This window comes from Taudactylus pleione, unplaced genomic scaffold (assembly GCF_031769625.1).
Source record: "Taudactylus pleione unplaced genomic scaffold, aTauple2 ptg000201l, whole genome shotgun sequence".
In the NCBI taxonomy this organism is placed as follows: Eukaryota; Metazoa; Chordata; class Amphibia; order Anura; family Myobatrachidae; genus Taudactylus; species Taudactylus pleione.
In genome coordinates, this window is record NW_028284603.1 from 4070883 (window position 1) to 4079149 (window position 8267).

An 8267-nucleotide genomic window follows, 5' to 3' on the forward strand; every position below is an offset into this window, starting at 1 on the left:
AATGGAAATCCACAGCAGAGCGAGCCCTGCAGAATACTATAGTTCTGGGACAGGGCTGAGGCCTGTAGTGAAGTGACAGATGAAGCAAACTAGAGCCTTGTGGGGTAGTGAAGTCGGAGCAGGGTTAAGCCCTGTAAGGCAATGAGATTCCAGGACAGGGTTGAGCCCTGCGGCGTGGCTAGAGTTCGGAGCTGGGTTGAGCCCCATGATGCAGAGAGGATTGTAGCAGGGTTGAGCCCTGTGATGTGGAGAAGATTGTAGCGGGGTTGAGCTCCGTGATGCGGAGAAGATTGTAGCGGGGTTGAGTCCCGAGATGTGGAGAAGATTGTAGCGGGGTTGAGCCCCGTGATGCGGAGAAGATTGTAGCAGGGTTGGGCCCTGTGGTGTGGCTAGGGTTTGGAGTGGGGTTGAGCCCCGTGATGCAAAGATGACACTGTAACGGTGCAGTTGACAACTGTAACAAGGATGAGTTCAATATCCACAGAAACGAAAAGACAACAGGCAAAGTAAATAGTGCAGCAAAATGGTGAAACTACAGTGATGGAGCAATAAGCAATACTTAGGCAATAGGAATGCTGGCCCTATAGTGCAGCAGGTGACTGACATCAGAAGTTCATCTGGAATATAACAAAGTCCACAGCAATCCACAGGCACAGCGGGGATCTGGCAGGAGTCCAAGAAAAGACCTGAAAGCAACGTTGCACAGACACTGAGACACAGTTAGTAACAGGCTTTATACTAGAGGTCTGTGATCCATAGGAAGTTTCAGAACATGTGACCCAAATGGAATCAGGTTTGAAATAATGAGCAATCTAGGAATCCCACAACCTGACGACACCTGGGAAACAGATGATCACTTTAACACTCTATCCCCTGAATGAGAAGCATGCCAGCAAGCAGGATAGCTCATCCAACGACCACAATGGAACTTTGGCAAAAGTAGTCTATCTTTATGTAATGAAATAGTCGCAGTCCTGACAGTACCCCCCCCCCCCCAGAATACCCACCAGGTTTTAAAGGGAATTTAGCATGAAAATTACGTATCAACTTAGAAGCATGGACATCAGAGTCTTTAATCCAAGATCTCTCCTCCGGGCCATAACCCTTCCAGTCTACAAGATATTGCAATTGATTTTGATGCTTATGTGAATCCAGAATCTTATCGATCTCAAACTCCACACCTCAAGCAGTTGTTATGGGAGGTACTTTAGGCAAGCTGTCATGAAATCAATTAAGAATCAATGGTCTAAGCAAGGAGACATGAAAGGAGTTAGGTACACGCATAGTTGGAGGTAACTAACTTACATGCCACTGGGTTGATAATTTTTATAATGCGAAAAGGCCCAATATACCGGGGAGCAAACTTCTGATACCCAACAGAATACTTAGGAACAGCTGAACATTTTCTATCAGCAAAGGTTTTATAATTGTGAGAGGCTTTGCTAAGACACTCATGTATCTGGGCCCAAATTCCAGAAAAATGTTGGAGGGTAGCTTTAGCTGCTGGGACGTCCACAGTAGGAATTGACTGAAGCTCAGGAACTTGAGGATGTCGACCAGTATTGGCAATAAAAGGACTTACACCTGTAGCAGACGAATAATGAAAGTTATGAGCAAACTTGGGAGGAAGAAATATACATTCTTAAAAAGGTCTCCAACTCCTGGTTCACTCTTTCAGTTTGTCCATTTGACTGAGGATGATATGCAGAAGAAAACTAATTTAATTTGCAATGATGAACATAATGCCCTCCAAAACCGAGCAACAAACTGGACACCCCGATCTGACACTATCTAAGAAGGAAGTCCATGAAGATGAAATATCTCTTTGATAAATATTTGTGCTAATTTGGGGGCTGATGAAATTCGAGCCAAAGGACAAAATAAGCCATCTTGGTAAAACGATCCACCACTACCCAAATAACTGTACACCCCCTAGACTCAGGAAGATCTGTAATAAAATCTATGGAAAGATGGGTCCATGGTTGGGTGGGAATGGGTAGTGGATGGAGAGGACCAACTGGAGACTGCCAGGAGGACTTATGTTGTACACACTTAGAACAAGAATGTATAAACTCTTGGACATATTTTTTCATGGAAGACCATCAATAGGAACGTTGCAAAAAAGAGTAAATTTTCTGAACCCCTGGATGTCCAGAGAAACGAGAATTATGAGCCCAGGAAAGAAGTTTACCTCATAACTCAGGTGCCACAAATATCTTCCCAGGAGGAGGATCAGGAGAAATGGAAATTGAAGAAAAAGCCAGAGGGTTTATTATAGGATACCTTTGATCCTCATTTTGTTCTTTCTCTTCCAACATTGAGCGTGAGAGAGCATCTGCCTTTTTATTCAAAGAACCTGGACGATACCTGAGGACAAAATCAAAACGAGAAAAGAAGAGTGCCCAACGAGCTTGTCGTGAGTTCAGACAATGGGCAGTCTTCAAATACAACAAATTTTTATGGTCTGTAAAAATAGTAACAGGATGTTTTGCGCCTTCTAATAAATATCTCCACTCTTCCAAAGCTAACTTAATAGCTAACAGTTCTTGGTCCCCAATGGAGTAATAACTCTCAGCACTAGAAAACTTTCGTGAAAAGAATCCACAAGACACTGTTCTCCCATCTGCAGCCACTTGAGACAAAGCACCCCCAACTCCATAAGTGGAAGCATCCACTTCTAGCATAAATGGTTTCTCAACATCAGTTTGAACTAGAATGGGGGCCGCAGAAAATGCATCTTTAAAAATCTGAAAGGCATTCAATGCCTCTGGGGACTATACTTTGGGATTAGCCCCTTTTTTTGTCATAGCAGTAATTGAGGCTACAATCGTTGAAATCGCTTTGATAAACTTCCTGCAATAATTGGCAAAGCCTAAAAATCTTTGAATAGACTTTAACGAAGTGGGCAAAACCCAATCTTGAATAGCCTTTAACTTTTCAGGGTCCATCTGAAGCCCAGAACCAGAGATGATATACCCCAAAAAGGGTATGACTGGAACTTCAAAAACACACTTGGAGATCTTACCATAAAGCTTATTAGCTTGAAGATTACTTAATACTTCTTTAACATGGGTACGATGATCAGAAAGATTCCTGGAAAAAATCTAAATATCATCAGATAAACAATAACAAACTGGTAAGTTTGGTAACCTGGAAATTTAATTCACAAACTCCTGGAACACCGCAGGAGCATTACATAAACCAAAAGGCATGACAAGGTTCTCATAATGGCCATCTCGCGTATTAAACGCGTTTTTCCACTCATCACCCTCTTTGATCGACTCTTGATCAAGTTATAAGCTCCTTTTAGATCAAGTTTAGTAAATAGTTGAGAACCCTTAACTCTATCAAACAATTCCGTAATGAGAGGTAAAGGATATTTATTTTTTACAGTAATCTCATTTAGACCTCTAAAGTCGATACATGGACGAAGACCGCCATCTATTTTCTTTACAAAAAAGAAGCCCGCTCCAGCGGGAGATGAAGAAGGCCTGATAAATCCCTTTTGTAGGTTATCTCGCACATACTCCCACATGGCTTGAGTCTCAGAAACAGAGAGAGGGTATACTCGACCTTTAGGTGGCATTTTACCAGGGATAAGTTCAATAGGACAATCCCAGGGACGATGCGGTGGGAGTTCATCTGCCGCCTGCTCAGAAAAGACATCAGCAAATTCATGATAAGTCTGTGGGAGAGAAGGTGGAACATCTACTTTCACTTCAGCCAATCGTACCACAGGAATCAAACAATTTCATTTGCATTTGGGACTCCAAGAAAGAATTTGAGAACAAGTCCAATCAATATGAGGGTTATGAAGAGTTAACCATGGTAAACCAAGAACTATATCATACATAGAAATAGGTAATACCAAAAACTGTAAACTTTCTTCATGCAAAGCTCCTACCCTCAACTTCACAGACTTTGTTTGATGTACAACATATCCATTAGAAATTCTAGTCCCATTTACTGCAGAAAGGGAAAAAGAACAGGTTAATTTGACAACAGGAATTTTCAACTTTTGAACCAAAGACAATTAAATAAAATTGCCAGCTGCTCCAGAATCTAGCAATGCAGAAAACTCTTGACATGAAGAACCAAAGTCAGGAATGCGCACAGAAATTAAACAATCTTTTTTGGGGGAAACTTTAGAGAGTACCCCTAGTTTGACTTCCCCTCCATCAATTAGGGATGACCGTTTCCAGGCCTTATTGGACATTTAGCCAAAAAATGTTCTGAGGATACACAATACAAGCACAGATTAGAATGCCTTCTACGTTTCTTCTCCACTTCAGACAATTTGGCTTTATTAATTTGCATAGGCTCATCAGATGTTCCATGAACAGAGCAAGACTGGGGAAGAGAATTTTTAGAACACGCAGTGCGATTCCTCTGAACCCCTCGTTCTCACATACGCAGATCAAATTTAATAGTCAATGAAATTAACTCATCCAAACTCTCAGGAAGATCCCGAGTCACCGACTCATCTTTAAGTCTCTCAGAGAGACCATTCCAATATGCTTCTCTTAATGCCTCATTGTTCCACTTAAGTTCTGCGGCTACAGTTTGAAAATGAACCACATACTGACCAACTGGAGCTGCTCCTTGCTTTAATCATAAAATGTCCACAAATGCAGCCACTGATCTTCCAGGTTTGTCAAATATCTTTTTAAAAGTAGAAACAAAAGTTTGGTAATTAAACATTAAGGCATCATTTCTCTCCCATAAAGGAGAGGCCCACTCAAGAGCAGTACCAGACAATAATGACATAATATAAGCCACTTTGACACGAGGGTGGTAAAACTCTGAGGTAACAATTCAAAATGAATCTCACATTGGTTGAGAAATCCTCTACATGTCTTTGGCTTACCATCATAAGAGGTGGGAGTTGGTAGGCGTAAATGAGAAGCAGAAACCCCTGATGTACTTGTAACAGGAATTTTAAGTTTATCAAGACGTGTGGAAAGATCCTGTGGAGATTGCAAAACTTGTACTTGAGTATTTTCCTGTACTTCCAAACGGGCGGTCAAACCGTGAAGCACCTAAACCCCAGTAGCCTGTTCCAGATCCGGATTCATTTTTAGGTCTGTGCAAACTGTCACGGCTGCCGACACTTGAGACTGCTGGAGGGAGGCAGGCCTACTAGGCACAATAAACTGGGGTGGTCTTAGGAATTACCTTTCTATAAAACTCAGTAGCACAGGATAAAAGTAAAATAGAATTTATTCACAAAAGAATGATAATCAGCAAGTTCTCAAATAAAGTCTCAAACAGCACAGAGGTTCACATATGCAATTATAAGTATAGGAGAGAATCCCCAAATATATATATGCAGTCTTTAACATATAAGAACTAACGTGGTAGGGAACCTCGAGTCCAGAATGAGGCCATCACCTCAGGATGACACTGAGGACCTTTCCCAGGGTAGAACCCTGTAGTAATGGAAATCCGAAGCAGAGCGGGCCCTGCAGAATACTATACTTCCAGGACAGGGCCGAGCCCTGTAGTGCAGTGAGAGATGAAGCAAACTTGAGCCTTGTGGGGTAGTGAAGTCAGAGCAGGCTTAAGCCCTGTAAGGTGATGAGATTCCAGGACAGGGTTGAGCCCTGTGGCATCGCTAGAGTTCGGAGCTGGGTTGAGCCCCGTGATGCAGAGAGGATTGTAGCGGGGTTGAGCCCTGTGATGTGAAGAAGATTGTAGTGGGGTTGAGCCCCATGATGCGGAGAAGATTGTAGCGGGGTTGAGTCCCGTGATGCGGAAAAGATTGTAGCAGGGTTGAGCCCTGTGGTGTGGCTAGGGTTCGGAGCGGGGTTGAGCCCCGTGATGCAACGATGGCACTATAATGGTGCAATTGACAACTGTAACAAGGATGAGTTCAATATCCACAGAAACGAAAAGACAACAGGCAAAGTAAATAGTGCAGCAAAATGGTGAAACTGCAGTGATGGAGCAATAAGCAATACTTAGGCAATAGGAATGCTGGGCCCTGTAGTGCAGTGGGTGACTGACATCAGAAGTTCATCTGGAATATAACAAAGTCCACAGCAATCCACAGGCACAGCGGGGATCTGGCAGGAGTCCAAGAAAAGACCTGAAAGCAATGTTGCACAGACACTGAGACACAGTTAGTAACAGGCTTTATACTAGAGGTCTGTGATCCATAGGAAGTTTCAGAACATGTGACCTAAATGGAATCAGGTTTGAAATAATGAGCAATCTAGGAATCCCACAACCTGACGACACCTGGGAAACAGATGATCACTTTAACACTCTATCCCCTGAATGAGAAGCATGCCAGCAAGCAGGATAGCTCCTCCAACGACCACAATGAAACTTTGGAAAAAGTAGTCTATCTTTATGTACTGAAATAGTCGCAGTCCTTACAATTTCCTATTGACTTCTTCATTATCAGCCCATCATGCCGATAACCAGGGAAGGGTGAAGTACCCTACAGTACATGATACTTGCAGCAAAGCTCATACTCCCTTGTTAGGGTACCCGGTAAACACCAGTGGAACATTAGAATCAGCGTCTCTGTTCCAGTTTGTGCCACTACTAACTGACAGTATAGGATCTCTGGCTGAATCCTGATGGCAATCCATCTGCACAAAACTTACAGCATCTCATCGGAAGAATCAAAGGATGAGCTAGAACCAGTTTAGTTGCAAGATATCTCCACTTGGATTGAAACTATCCAGAATATTTTGTCTCCAGCCACTGCTTACATTGCCCAACATCACTGCATATTTCCAGAGGATAAGGATGAAACTGTATGGGCAAAAATCAGCTGCCTTGAGTATTCTTCACATTCGCTCCAGAACCATAGTCTATACATTGTATTGTTCCATGCTCTTGCATCCAATTTGCAGGGAAACAAAGAGGTCTTGGTGGTGACTTTTTGGCATGGCTTCTCAGATCTCATCAAGGATGAGTTGACCTTCCCACTTGTTTATGCGAGGACATTAGCTTCAGTTAACACACCCAGGAGAAAGAGCAATTCATTCATAGTCCCTCAGGTAGAGCACATGCAGCTGCAATGTTATTGCCTTTTCTCAGAAGAATGTGAAAGACATTTTAAGAAAAAATACTGTATATGTTGTGCAGAATCTGGACACTTTTCTGTCTTTCTGGTTTCAGGTTCTGCAGGGAACTTTATTTTCTCTTCTATAGTCTCCAAGCTGATTCTATCCATTGTGCCTTTGGATGCACTGATTTTCCTCCACTGTCTATGATGGCAGCATGATAGCCAAAAACACTATTCATTTTCAGACCACCCTATTGACACTGCAAGTTGGGGTTCTACATAAACAGCTCATCTCATTTTATGTTCTGCCTTGGCCTATATTAACACTTTGGTTCTGGGTTACTGGTTTCAGCTGTACTGTCCAGTTCTGGATTGGAATACCGATATGTTCTGTCCTGGGGTCTACATTGTTCTTGGCAATATCTACTTAAAATATATCCTCCAAGTCATCTGTCAGAGTCTACTGCATCATGCAAGCCAAATTTACTTCCACTGTATGCAGTCTTCCGCAAGGCTTCTGCAAACCTACAGCAGAGAAATTACCCCCACATTGTAAGTTGGGCTGGCTCATCAAACTGTTTCTTACGAAAAATCTCTTCCTTGTGGATGAGTATATCCTCTCTTCTTACATGAGACCCAAATGATGGGTGGGATGTACTAAGCATCGCATCCACGATGTGGTACATCCCCGGTAACTTTGGGCAAATACCGCAGCATGTACCAAGAATATCACAAAGGACAGCTCTCCCGATAAGAGCTGTCCTTTGTGATGCTACCGGGGTGAGGGACTTCCAGGTTTAACACCCAGAAGTCACTTCTGCATCCTTCTGCACATGCACAGAAGAGCGTCGTCTGTGGGGGCTCATGGGAGGGATCCGATCAGACCCCTCCCAGCCTGTAGCATCCCGATAAGCCTATAGGCCTGAAGGTAGTGTTACCCATCAGGATGAAGCACCGGAATGCATTGCATTCCAGGTGCTTAGTACATTCGGTGAATGCGGTAAAGCCCCCGAAAACTGCATTTTCTGGGGTTTTACTGCATATTTACCTTTAGTACATCCCGTCCGATGTCTGATGAAAAAGGAATATTTGCAATCTTCATTTCCTCCTAGAACAGGTTCATTCTATCAAAAAGAAAGATACAATTATTCACCCATGAATAGATTATCAAGGGCTTAATGCCATCACAGGAAAGACTACCTCCTAAGTCTGATGTCTGAATTTTTCTACTGCATCAATGAAGGTT